The sequence below is a fragment of the Xyrauchen texanus genome, chromosome 29 (genome assembly GCF_025860055.1).
Source record: "Xyrauchen texanus isolate HMW12.3.18 chromosome 29, RBS_HiC_50CHRs, whole genome shotgun sequence".
NCBI lineage: Eukaryota > Metazoa > Chordata > Actinopteri > Cypriniformes > Catostomidae > Xyrauchen > Xyrauchen texanus.
This window is the reverse complement of record NC_068304.1, coordinates 23911021-23925534: the sequence shown is the minus strand read 5'-3', so window position 1 is coordinate 23925534 and position 14514 is coordinate 23911021.

Genomic DNA, 14514 nt, shown 5'->3' with positions numbered 1-14514 from the left:
CCTCTGGAACCTCCATGTCTGGCCCCTGCCGGGACGTGGAAGATCTAAGTAGTCTACCAACAGACGTCGTAGACATGATCAACCAAGCCAGACCTTGAAGGTGTATGTAGCAGCTATATCAGCTCACAACGATGCAGTGGATGGTAAGCCCTTAGGGAAGCACGACCTGATCATCAGGTTCCTTTGAGGTGCCCGGAGGTTTAATCCTCCAAGGCCATGCCTGTTCCCCTCGTGGGATCTCTTCGAGGTCCTTGCGGGCCTTCAGAGAGCTCCCTTCGAGCCACTAAAGTCAGTTGAGCTAAGAGACCTCTCCCTGAAGACGGTCCTCCTGATTGCGCTCACTTTATCAAGAGGTTTGGGAACCTTCAAGCGTTCTCTGTCAGCGACACTTGCCTGGAGTTTGGCCTTGCAGATGCTCATGTCATCCTAAGACCCCGACCGAGCTATGTGCCCAAGGTTTCTACGAACCCCTTCGGGGACCAGGTAGGGAACCTGCAAGTACTGCCCCAGGAGGAGGCAGGCCAAGCCTTATTGTAGCTGTATTGCACCCTCCTTTGTACCCGTACCTCTGGGGGAGGGACATGCAAATTCTGTTCTGTTCATTGGCCTTTTCTCAAGTTGAGATGCAACCGAGGCTCTCAAGAGAGAGACCCCTAGTGTCACTACATCGACACAACGTCTTGTTCCCTCCATTAGTGAACGGGGGTTACAACAGTAACCTAGACGTTTTGTTGGCTAATTCTGTGACTGTCATCTATTATTTTGAATGGTGTGGAAAAGCAAATTTAATAAATAAATGGATGACTACCATGATTACATTAATCAAAAACCATGGCCATTCATTTGTTTTCCTTGCACTTGTTGATGTGAATGATATGAGATATTTGTGTTGGCACTCCTGGAGTGTCATATTTGCCGTATCGGATCTATATGCCATTAAGAACAATCCATAATCAAGTATAATAAATTGGCTTTTAAGGATGTATACCTTGTCGAAATGATTAACACAGGCTAATAATTGGGGCAAATTATGTAATGTGACACTGCATTTTTGCGTTAATGCCAGTGTTTATGCGCTAGAGGTAAACGGAAAAATATTGCATTTCCATCAGCTTTTATTTTGATGCACTAAAACTTTTTTCGCAAAAAATGCTTGGATGTAAACGTTGTTACATTGCCACAAATGTGTTACTTGCTTAGTGACTTCCTTAGAAATCTTAAAAGAAAAAGAGAATCAAAATGATCCTACATTTTTAGATCGTCATGTTTAAATGTTCAATGCAGACACTTGAACCCCACTGTACATATGCATGTGTGTTTGTGTATTTGTTATTTTTGAAGGGATTGACAACGAGGCTGGGAGGGAGCCTTAACATCTCTTAAATGGGTTGTACAGCTGTTTAAAGTGTTTTTGTATTGTTCCGCTGATGAAACATTGAACAAAGATCTTTCCAAAAAAAATTCAGTAGACAAAAATACTCCAGATAATATGAGTTGTGGAAAATTAAATGAGATCTGTAAGCTTTTTGATAGCGTTATATCATTCGTGCCATTGAAGAGATGGTAAGTCTTTCCCTCACAGCCTTGTTTTCATTCCTGTCAAAAATCAAAGATGGCGCTACTGTGAATAAGGTCTATAGTCAACTTCCCTCAAAGCCTCAAAGAGATTTTACCACATCCTGAAATTAACAAATTATTGCCAATTCGAAACCACATTGATCCTAACCTGGCCTCACACCATTCAGAATTTAATACTGTTGGTCAGCACACCCCCATGTACACTTGTAAATCATTGACAGAGAGTGGACTCAATAAAATAGAGAACATGAAACCTTTATTTAGCTGGCTTAAATCTTTTGCAAAGGTCTCTCTGCTTAGCACCAACGATGTGATATTACAGCGAATGAGCTGCTAATTGCAAGTTGAATTATTGCTATTGATCTCAGCTCAGCCAGAGCCAAACAAACAAAAGCTTGAAATGCTAAAGGGGAGGGAAGTCTAGGAAATATGAGAGGTGACATTTCTGTTCAAACACATATTTTCTTCGATATTTGTCAGCCATATGGAGAAGCATCCAGCTCTCTATTGCTGTTTGCATCATTATAAGGCCATGGAGGCATGTTAGCTATGTCATGCAGTTTCATAAGTTGCCACTGGTTTACACTGTCATGGTGGGAGAATGTTAAGTGATTTTTATGGCAATTAACATCTAGTCATTGCTTTACAGTTTAAACTTGATGCTCCTATTTTTGATTTAGGGTTTAGGGTTATGAACTTTAAGTTCACAACACATATAATTAGATTTTCCCTTCTGTGAAGTAATACATTTTTCAGTTAGAGATACTGGCTTTGTTCGGATGATATATATATATATATATATATCACTGATCCTCCACCAAATTTCACTGTGGATGCGAGACACTGTGGCTTGAAGGCCTCTCCAGGTCTCTGTATAACGATTAGATGACCAGGTGGAGGATCGGTGATGATCTGGGTATGCTTCAGCAAGGCTGAAATCGGACAGATTCATCTTTGTGAAGGCCTGAATCAAGCCATGTACAATGTTATCCTGGAAGAAAACTTAATTCCTTCTACTCTGACAATGTTCCCCAACTCTGAGGACAATGCTCCATGCCACACAGCCAGGTCAATCAAGGTGTAAATGGAGGACCACCGGATCAAGACCCTATTATGGCCAGGTCAATCTCTAGACCTGAACCCATTGAAAACCTCTGGAATGTGATCAAGAGGAAGATGGATGGCCTCAAGCCATCAAACAAATCTGAGCTACTTGAATTTTTGCACCAGGAGTGGCAAAATGTTACCCAACAGCAATGTGAAAGTCTGGTAGAGAGCATGCCAAGACGCACGAAAGCTGTGATTGAAAATCAGGATTATTCCACCAAATATTGATTTCTGAATTCTTCCTAATTTAAAACATCAGTATTGTGTTGTTTAAAAATTTACTTGTATTCTTTGCACTATTCAAGGTTTGAAAACTGCATCTTTTTTGTTATTTTGACTAGTTAATACCATTTTCTGCAAATAAATGCTCTAAACGACAATATTTTTATTTGGAATTTGGGAGAAATGTTGTCAGTTCTTTATAAAATAAAACAAAAATGTAAATTTTACTCAAACACATACCAAAAAATAGTAAATCCAGAGAAACTGATAATTTTGCAGTGGTCTCTTATTTTTTTCCAAAGCTGTATATATGGGCAGGTAAGTACAGTACAGCACTGTGAGTGAGATTGTTTCCCACTACGACAGTTTATTTGGAACAAGAGGGGTGAACTATTACAGAATTTAATGCGGGAGGACAATACCGAACTGATGTGGATTGATAGAAGCGGAGAGATCTGTGTGCACGATGGTGCGAGGAACCAGATGGTGGGAAAAAAAAATTGTCAGTGATAAGTCAAAAGAAGATTGCAATTTATGTACTTGTAACTAGATCAGATATTATTAATAAAATATGGGAACTCATTGCATGGGCATTTTTTACCCCCATATATTGAATTTCAGGGATTGTTTTGTAAATTTGCGTGGCATTTTTCCCTGTTAGGCTCCGTTAATTTCCGACACTGTTGGCATTGTATCTTTCTAAGGTATTTAAAAAAGTTTTTTTTAGACATATGTTAGCAAGTAAACAAAATGTCCCCACCTATATGTCAAACTATATTGTGTTAATGTTAATGATATTTAAACCATTGCCTACCTTAAAAACGTAAGAATTTTGATCAGTGGTTAAACATGTACAGACGGTTCCCTTGAACCTGAATGAATGTCTCTTTTCCAGAATAAAATGAAACTTTAGAAACTCACTGTATTACAGTCTTGTATAGTGACAGGGCAGAAAGTCTATGAGAAGCTAGAGGACACCAGCGGCAGTTTATGCAAGCTGCTGTTGTCATGATGCTGTGCCCAAAGGGCTTCCGTCGTGCCGCGCACAGCACGTTTTTGTTTCAAAACAGATTTAGCGCATATAACTTTCTTCTTCCCAAACATTTTGAAATGTTATGTATTTTTTTGTACTTTGTAATTGTGGTGAAAAATAATTGTAGCAAAGCTGAATACTTCATTTTTAATAAACTCAGGAAAAAGTAAAGTTATATTATTTATCTATACTTTAAAAATTGAAAAATGTTAAACATTTACTGAAGTACTGTAACGAGAGTAGTTGTAATTCGTTACTTTTCACCTCTGGTATACAGTATATACTGCACAGTATTCAGTAAACAGTAAGCTAGTATTCTGTCTGTGTAGAAAGATGTGAAATTACAAAAGGCAAAGGTTTTGATACCAATGCACACCTACAGTACTTAATTCTCATTTTAGCAATTTAGAAATTCATTTTACAACCTAAAGACATTTGTAGAGGGTTAAAAGTCCAACCTTTTGCCATAGGGCATCCAATTAGACCTTTGACAAGACCTACATCTTCTTTAGCCTAATGAACATTTAGCCTTTATGGTTTATACATTTTTACAAATCATATTTATAAATGTTTTGTTTGTTTGTGTACACGGAGTGCACAGTTGGGAACTTGGGAACACCTGGGGGTGAAGCATCCCCTAATGAAGACCAATGATACTAGTTTTTATTAATGAGATGATCAAAGCTGACATTGCTTAGTGCATTCCCACTGTCCATGTTATCATATTAGAATACAATTTAATCATTTAATGGTTTGCGAAGAAAGCAAAGGGATGAAAAATAGATATGTTTGTTGCTAATTGCCTGGGGCAAAATATTTTATTCTGGGATTGTGGACTTTTTCCTCTCTTTTACAAGAACAGCTCATAATTAATGGCATCACAGAAAAATGAGGTCACATACTTTGTTATGTGTATACTTATTAGGTAGCTCTGAGATGTACTTGTAGAATTTAAAAAAAATTCAGGAACTTGTCAATCTAGCTGACAGAATTCATCTCAAGCTCTGTTTACAAAAGAGACTACTGCTTTATCATAACCTCTGTGCAATTTCACGATAAGGTTAGCTTATTATGCACTGTTTGTTGTGAACAGCATGTGTACCTCAGTAAGATAATATCAAACACCTGCCTTGAGAGAGGTCGTTTGACCTTTGTCAAATTGTGCTATACAGCACTTAAGACCTCTCAGTGATACAGAATGAGTTAATGAGGATGTGGGCTCACGGTTTCTACACATCATTCGCTCTTCCAATCCTCTCGTACATTTCTCTTTTCTTTTTTTTTCTTTTTTTGTCCTCTCAAGCCAGAGACAAATCCCCATGCCTTGCCTGCTGCTTTTATTAAATTCTCCTCAATAAAAAAAGCTCAGACAGGATTTATTAGGTACTCAGCTCAGACGTTTAGTATTTCCCCCAGTTATTAAGTGAAAATCAATAGAAAGCAAAGAAAATGGAAGTCATACAAGTGTTGTCGCCCTGATATTATGTCGGCTGTCGCGTTAGATTCATGACAGGGCCTCAGAGCGCTCGTGAGGTGGACTTTCTGCTTACATTGCAAGACCTAAAGTGGAGGTTATTCATTAGAGTAAGCCAGCGGTCAGATACATTTCCAGGCCATTTCACTCATCTATCTTCGAGAGGCCAGTACGGAGTGGGGAAGGATGCTGATATACCCTGATAGAGATGTCAGGCTTTATGCACCAATCCTCCGATTTATCGTTATTTTGTACCCAAGACCTCTTTAACAGCCCTGGAGCTCCTAATACGAAGCATAAACTTTTGACATTTAGCTGGATGTTTTCACTGTATATCACAATCAGAATGTAATAATTAGATTTTTAGACCCTTTATAAAAAGGAACACAATTGGGTAAATGTTTTATTGTGCAATAGTACATTTCCCCTTCTTACAAACGTCTCTGTATATTTAGGCTTAAGACAAATAGGCTACGCTGTGTTTGTGTAAATAAATGCAAAACAGCTTCATAAGAAATTTACTTAACAAAAACAAACATGATTTTTGGACAGGATATTATTTCGTAAAATAGCTAGCCGGTTTGTCAGTCATTTATTTACACATTAGAAGAAGCAAGAACGCTCCTCCTTTAAAGGAACATTCTGTGCCAATTAAATGTATCACATGGAGAAAAATCCTTCGTCTCTGTATGATAGCCCCTTAGACAAAGTGAACATATTTAATATACATTTCATTCAAAAGAGGGGAGAAAAGCTGTGAAATAAAGAACTTAAGCACCACACTAATTTAATTACTCTTAAGACCTCCATGACAGTAATGTAAATATTCTAACGCCTGGACCTGAGACACTCGGAGTAATTACTTAAAGCTTTCCCTCAGATCTCTCCTGACTTTTTTATTATCCAAAAGCTTTTTAACATTAGCACTGTCTTCCTGACAAATTAAATGAAATTTCATTACTCCAGCCATCCTAATGGCATGAAACTGTCTGTTGTGGTGTGGTGGGCCTCCTTGCAGACTGCCCGAGCAGATTAATCAAATAGTCAGCTTCAGAGTCAAACTGAAGAGAGCATCGATCCAGCGGTCTGGGTGCCTTGAAGGATTCAAGGCAAAGGAAGATTTGAACTTAAAGAGAGAGAGACACCCAACAACTATTGATCTTCATATGCCCATACACAGAAACAATTTTGGGACAATTATATAGTGTTAGATTGAATCCCAGAATCTTGAGCTGGGCGTTAAGATTTAAAGTAAGCCAATTATAGAGAGAATATGACATTTTAGAGATGGCATAATGTGGTGTGGCATTGCACACTTGTTTGTTATAAAAAAAAAAGCAGCAGAAGCAGATCAAACCACTCCTCATTTTCTAATGGGTTCATCCATTGTGCAGTCATGACACGGAGCTGTCCAAATATAATTTTATAACCGATATGCCATTTTCAATAGTGATTATACTCATATCTCTAATGATATAGATATAAAGAGTCTAATTGAACACACATTAAGGGGAAGGTGAACTTATCTTGGATGGAACTGTGTTTTGCCATTAGTTGAAGATGTTTAACACCTTAAGGTTTTGTGGAGGTTAAGCTGCTTGGCCTTTGATCTCTCTAGGGTAAGGTCCTGCCAAAGGGCCTCTCCCCATCGTTTGGCCCTTCTGGGACTTTCAATCCAATTGCTTGCCCAGAATGGATGCAGATCTCAAGGTTACACCTGAGTGTTCAAGGGCAGGTCCAAGTTTAATCGGCTCTTAGATCATAGATTAATCTTATTTGCTATCTATTAGGCTTGATTCTGCCTTCACTCTCTCCCCCTCCTAAAGCCAGGATTACGGTGATAGTTTAAGATAATGGATTCTTATGGAAGGGGAGGTCAAGAAGTCTTCGTGTTTTAGAAGCAACAGATAATATGATTAATCTAAAAGCCTCTTTCAAAGGGGGTCCCACCTTCACACGCCTAATTGCCAAAGAGGGATGGGGGGAGAATAAATCTGCAATGTCCCCTGCAAACGCATCGGATGAGATGTTTTAAATTCAACTAGAGTGTTTCATTAATTAGGGCTTTATTGTGTAACTCATGTGTGGGTGATGACAAAGACTTTTTTTTTTATGTGTTCTTCATCCACTTATTTTCCATCATGGATTATCAATGGAGACAGATTTTTCTGTACAAAAACAACCAAACTATTCAGATTCCTATATGGGTTGTGGGTAATTTTCATTTAACCTCCTGCAAAATGAAAATGTTATGACCTGTTTATGTTTTACAAAGAATACATGACTGTGTGTAGATGAGTATTGACATTTTTAAGGGATTTTACCTTGGCGCTATTGACATTTTCTTAATGCAACAAAACGATACAAGACACGCTTTGATGGAGAGCTTTCATTACTATATTTACACTGGTCTCAAAATTCACTATTAACATTTATCCACTATATGGCTTAGGGAAAAACAATGCGTAATCATTGAGATATATTTAAAGGTTATGTCAATTTGCATGGATTCCCTTAGCTACAGCTTAACTCCAGGGGGAAAAAATCATGCTCTGTCTGTGATTTCTATAGGTAGCCACTAGCCAAACTGATAAAAGATAAATAGTGATAAAAATATCCTAATGTGACAGCCCAGCAGATAAGCTCAGGAGACACATTGGTTATCAGAGCCAGTCATCAGCAAGTGAATATTTATCACAAAGAACAGACTCATTGCGGCATCACCTCCTGCATGTTTACTAGCTAATACAAGCGAGAGACATGTAATCTTTTCAGGATAGAACAATTCCTGTTTTAATCTTACAAAAATACAGGGGCCAAATACATGTGAGTGCAATACACACAAACAGGAATCCACAAATACCCCATATTCAATGCACTATATTCTGCTGTCTCTTTGGATTGTCTTTTCATTTGGGGAATGTAAATTACAGTATTTGTATGAATGCTGTATAATAGGGCACATTGGTTGACTACAAAGCCTGCTAGATCATCATGCATTATTGTTTTTCAAATAATAAATTCTCACTTATTTTAAGGAAGGTAATGTATATTAATATGATTGTTTAAAGGCTGTTTGTGATAGGTATTTTGAAAGCGCCCCTTTTGCGCCCTGTCTGCCGGCGGGACATCCCTGCCTTGCTCAACCTGGGAGGAGGCAGGAGGGTAAAAACAATAACAAAACCAAAATAGGCTAGGGATAAAGGCCAACACAAGCGACAGAGAGAGACAGAGGAGAGAGGTCCCCGATCACTCCTCCACCCTCACAGGCAGACGGCAGCTGCTTCTCCCTGGGGGGACTGGAGTCAGACCGACCCCAGTGGACAGAACACCCCTCCGTTTCTTGGCAACCCATGGGGACTCTCCCTGGCAGTGGCCCTACCGCTCCAGGCGGTCGGGGAGTCGCTTCCCTCCTCCCCTCGCGGACGGCAGTCCTCTCGACCCCTCCGTGTTTCTGGGGGACGGCAGGGCACTCCTCCGCCCTTGACAGTGGCTCATTCGCGCCAGGCGGTCAGGGAGTCCAGTCTCCACTCGCCTCTCGGACAGCAGCCATTCTCCGTGTCCGGGCTACTCAGACCCCGGTGGATGGCAGCGGCACTCTCCTGGGTGGACTGCAGTGTCTAGGACTCCGCAACGGGCATCCTTCCTCCTTCTTGGGTTTCGGCACCAATGTAAAGCAGTTCAATGTAAAGGAGTAGACGAGAACTGGCTTGACAATATAAATAAAAGTTTAATGAAGAAATAAATGAAAAACACACAAACATAAACACACAGAGCAGCTGCCTGTAACTCTCTTTCGAAAAGCCATCACCTGCCATATTTTTTTCTTTGTCAAATCTGGGCACAGTTTAATCATAAACTGACAAATCCAGGAAAGTGAAAAGGTTTTAGAATGTGCCCTCATAGGCAGGAGAGCTCTTTCTTGTCAAACATAAACCAAATTAATGTTAGACCTTGTGGTGCCTTTAATATGAGGGCTTTATATAGTCATAAGATGGGAGGGAAATAGCATGGGGGGACTATCACTCAAAGATTTACCATAGGTTAAATGACAGGGCTTTTTCAAACCACTGCTGACATGCTATCCATTACACATGACATGCAGTAAGTGGAATAGCAGTGTAGACTATTATGTGATACCACCAAGATAAGAAAACTTCATTAGATTACCCTTTGTCTAGGGGTCAAGTCATCATGTGCGTACCAAACTGCACACTTCTGCACTAGTCTACATCATTTTGTAGTGTAAGTAGGGCGAGTAGTATGTTAACACTGAAAATAAAATAAAAAGAAGTGTACTGCAGTATAAGTGTCCGGTAGTGTTGTCAAAATTACCAGTATTTTGGTACCAAGTCGATACTAAAATAGCTGGTTGTGCTAAAAGTGAGTGAAATGTGTCGTATTCAGAAAAGGTTTTAAGTTTAATTTTAAATGGATGTTTTAAAACATACCTCCCTAACCTAAAACTTTAACCTAAAACTAAGCAACTGTGTTTTAAAAGATAAATGAGATGTTAAAGGAGACCTATTGTGCCCTTTTTTGCAAGATGTATTATAAGACTCAGGTGTCCCCAGAATGTGTCTGTGAAGTTTCAGCTCAAAATAGGCCTCGGATCATTTATTATAAATGTTATAAATGCCTCTTTTTGGATGGAATTTAAAAACATGCTGATTTCGCTGTGTCTCTTTAAATGCAAATGATCTGCTGTTCCCCACCCCCTTTCCGGAAGAGGGCTGTGCCTTTACATCTCGTGCTTCGGATACTACAGCAACAACAAATCAGAATGTGAAATATGACTGACAGCGTAAATACCGGAGTTCAGGCAGGGCTGGACTGGGAAGAGAAATCGGCCCAGTATTTTACATAGAAACTGGCCCAAAAGTTGAGCGTGGGGGTGTTCGCTGTAATTTTCTGCATATCGTGCGCCATTTTGTGTTCCGTTCTGCATAACACGGCAGCTCATTTTAGCTTATCGTGGCCCATTCGGCCCGTTTTGTGGCCGACTCACCGGGAAAATGCCCGGTATGCCAGATTACCAGTCCAGCTTGTCCACTGCGTCTTCAGTGGCTCTGATGCCGGGAGTAAATAAAGACTTTTATGTTCATTTTACAGCCAACAACAGAACACTTATGAGGCTTACGAAGCTGAGACATTATTCTTCTCACTGTATCTGCTCCAGCACGGAAAAAAACGCCAGACTCTGTGTAGATCACTCAGGAGAGGAGGGTGGAGTCCGTCACCAGTCGAGGGCGAGGCTTGCTATAAAGTGACGTCACTTTAGAGCAGAAACGAATACAGTTCATTTTGACACACTGTATTTGATTAACAGACATATAAGAAAGAGGAGTGGGTGGACTTTTAACATTGTAGGGTGGTTGTGTACACACACTGCCAATTCACATTTATGTACAAATACCATGTAAAAATGGATATTGCATAATAGGTCCCCTTTAAAAAAGACGTCCTTACCCAACCAACACCTAAACCTAACCAATAGTTTTTAAAATGCAGAAGCAAAATTAAAAACACTTTTTCTGAAGCAACCGTGTAATTTCGTGTCACTTCTATGACTATGACATGTCACTTGTCAGCTTGTGTTCTTGACTGGTCTTGAACCGCAGTCCTCCAAGTCCAAAGTCCAACACTATGAGGTGAGCTAATGCACAAGCTAATCACTTTAGAATAAGTGTATATGTAGGTGGCACTTTAATACAAGCATTCAAATGTATTGTTTTTCAAAAGATTGGATAGAGTTAAAGTCTGTTGATATCATAGCATAGCAGGGTCTGAGTAATAGAGAGAAAAATTTGTATTTATAAAGTCATAAGCCATTGAATTCATGATTTGAGTGAAAGGGAATAAAACAAACAGTTGTTGTAGTGCCTCTAGTGTTCATTTGACCTGGGAACTGCAGGAATTGTACCTGGAGACATTTATAACAAGTTTTACAAAAATGTAAATACAATAACTTTTTCACTATGATACCAGGTTGCAGAAAACAATAATACATAATGGAGAATGTTGCATCTAATGAAACTTCAGTGAATACAGCACCTTACAAATGTAAGTTGAATGTCTACCATCATCCCATGTTGTGTGGATATGTACGTTGTTTGAGATACAAGTGTTAAGCTGAGGTTGGCTAACAAGCGAAAGCTAGCAGCAACGCACTACATGCATGAATACATCACTTCAATCAGCTGTTAAATAGCAAATGCTGTTAATTAATTCTTCCATTTGTTAAGATACAACACTTGAAAATTCACAATATATGGCTGATTTCATAGTGTACTTTGTAAGTGTAAGTGTATTTTGTAAGTGCATGTTGTTTTAATGTATAAAGCTAAATAAAGCTCCTAGATCACATCTGAATTTTCTTAACTCATGTTGTCTGGACTTCTTTGTATACTGCATGTTCTTGGACGGATATTTTATCAATGTTTTGTCCACAGAACGATCCAAAAACACTGCAGAACAGCCAAGTCTATCACAGGTTTTTGGGAGATGATGTCATGACGTTTGGTTATGAGACACGCCAATGAACCAATGAGGTGTGATGACATCAACGTAGCTGCCATATTCGATTCCCATGCTGTTTGCAGACTTTAAAAATATTTTTTTTTTGAGAATAATGACTTTAATTAGCATCTGTTCATCATAAAAAATTGTATGTATGCTTTCAGATGACTTGGACACAAGAGTCGCATGGACTACTTTTATGATACTTTTAAATGCTTTATTAAGCGTTAAAAAGAGTCACTATGTACTGCCATTGTATGGCATTCAGCCAATGAGGAATTAATTAAATTATTTCCTTTTGTTTTCAGAAAAACACAATGTCATACATGTTTGGAATGACATGAGGGGTATTAAATAATGAAGACTTACAATGTTTTGGTGAACTATTTGAACTATTTTAAAGCCAGGGACCAAAAGATTTTTTCCTCCACAAAAGAAGGTTTTGCCCTCTACTGCCAGGAATCACACTACAGAGCAGAAGAAATACCTGCAACAACACAGCTTGCACATAAACGAGAGACAGAATGGAAATATATAAAAACCACAGGGGCTTGCCCTTGAGGTTTCCTGTGAGGTTGACTTTTTTGAATGGACATCCATGACCAATTTAGAAGGAAATATTTATTTATTTTTTACTCCAAATCAAGGCAAATGCAATGAAGTTGCATATCAGATGATAAAACATGTTCAGACATTCAATTTCAAAGCATTGTATACTTCAAGCCAATTGACAAAGTTTATTATATTAAGCCCTCATCTGGCCATCGTGCTGCACTGGAAGACATCTTCACTATGATCCATGGTCGCAATATGGAGAAGTAACATTGGCCCACCAGGCTATTCTTTGATATTAGTGCTTTATAATAATTTGTGCCATCATTTATGCTTCAAGATCAACAGTTCAAACCTCTGCCAAAAGAGCATAATTTTGTAAAATATGTTACCTTAAAAACATATTTTAACCCTAAGAATATGTACACAATTACTGCAGATTTTATAAGAGATACATTTATCCTTTTAGATGTCCACTTGTATCAATAGAGAAGTCATGTACAGAGCACTATTTTTACTATTAAATCATCTAAAATGGCCAAATGGTAAAATGCATATATTTCTGCAATGTGTAATCATAAGCTTCCTTTCAGTGGACTATGGGATTAAAATCATGATTGAGACCACATTTAAGAAGAGTGATACTGTGATGTAAATAAATCCTATATAATTTACACATTCTTTCTTCATAGCTTTATCTGAAATATCTCTTTTACTCATTGATAATTGATAGATGCATCAGCAATCATAGTCAATTGATTTACAAGGGATGGTTTGGAATTGAATAGCTCCAAGTTATTAGGTTTAGAAGCAACCTAACCACTTGTTATCATATTAATTTACCTATGGGAGTCCCATTAGGTTTTGTTAATACATACTGCTTTAGTCATCCCAGCTCCCCACAAATTGCATTAATGTTACTGCGTTATGTAGCCACAGAGCATAATAATTTGATTGAGTGCCTGTGTTTGATATAATTAGATTATTACCCAAGAGAGGGGTAATTTTCATGCTTTGTCACAACCAGATCACTGCAAAAAGAAGCCATATATTACTGTCTTAGCCTTTTAGTGTCGCAGTGGTGACAAAGTAGTGTTACTTAGAGTTGACTGTATTTCTTCATCTCCTTGTTAACACGTTATAAGATGTGAAAGGACAAAAAATGGAAAAGAAACAATATGGCCCCTCTTTCTCACTGTCACTACAGAGGAGATATGACTGTTGAAAGCTAAATATGTGATGTGTAAATTCAAACTTGAAAAAAAAAAAAAAAAGAGGGAATAATCAATTAAGCAGATATGATTGTCAGATGAGCTCTTATCATCAACAGTTAACTGCATTGTTAAGAAAAGGGACACAACCCTTGCAAAGGTAAAACTAGGCCTCATTTCCATCAGCACCTGACACTGTCACACTGCTTCTCTCATTAAAACCTGTCAGTCACCCCCCACACACACACACAGCCAAGCACCACCAATGTAATTTATCAATGTCAAAACTGTCACCTGCTAATGTGAAATAAAGTTTCACACATGAGGAAAATGGACAATTACTAGATGCACACTTTGGATGCAAAACAATAGAGCCAGCTAATGCTTGATAATATGCAAATTTTTGGCATCACTGTAAGAAAGACAATTCAGCTTCACTACATATATATATAGTTCATGTTTATCCTATTATATCCTATTGTTTTGTATCCTAAGTGCGCTTCTAGTTAATGTGGATATCTAGCAACCAAGCAATCTTTAAAAAGCTCAAACATATGCTCAAACTATAGTGACTTAATAAAGAAATATCAGAGAACCCAGTAAATATATCAACAACAATGATCTTGGCCAATACAAGGAAAACACAGTTGTTTTTAAAGTTGCTTGGTTATTCTGAGCAGGTGAAAGTGGCCACAAGAGGTTTTAAGTTGGCTTTACAGAGTCTTGGATTCCTCGCAGCTCCTTGCATAGTGTCACACAATCATCAGTGTAGAATGAAGGCTGAATATGCTAATGACTCTAATTGGACTACTAATAGA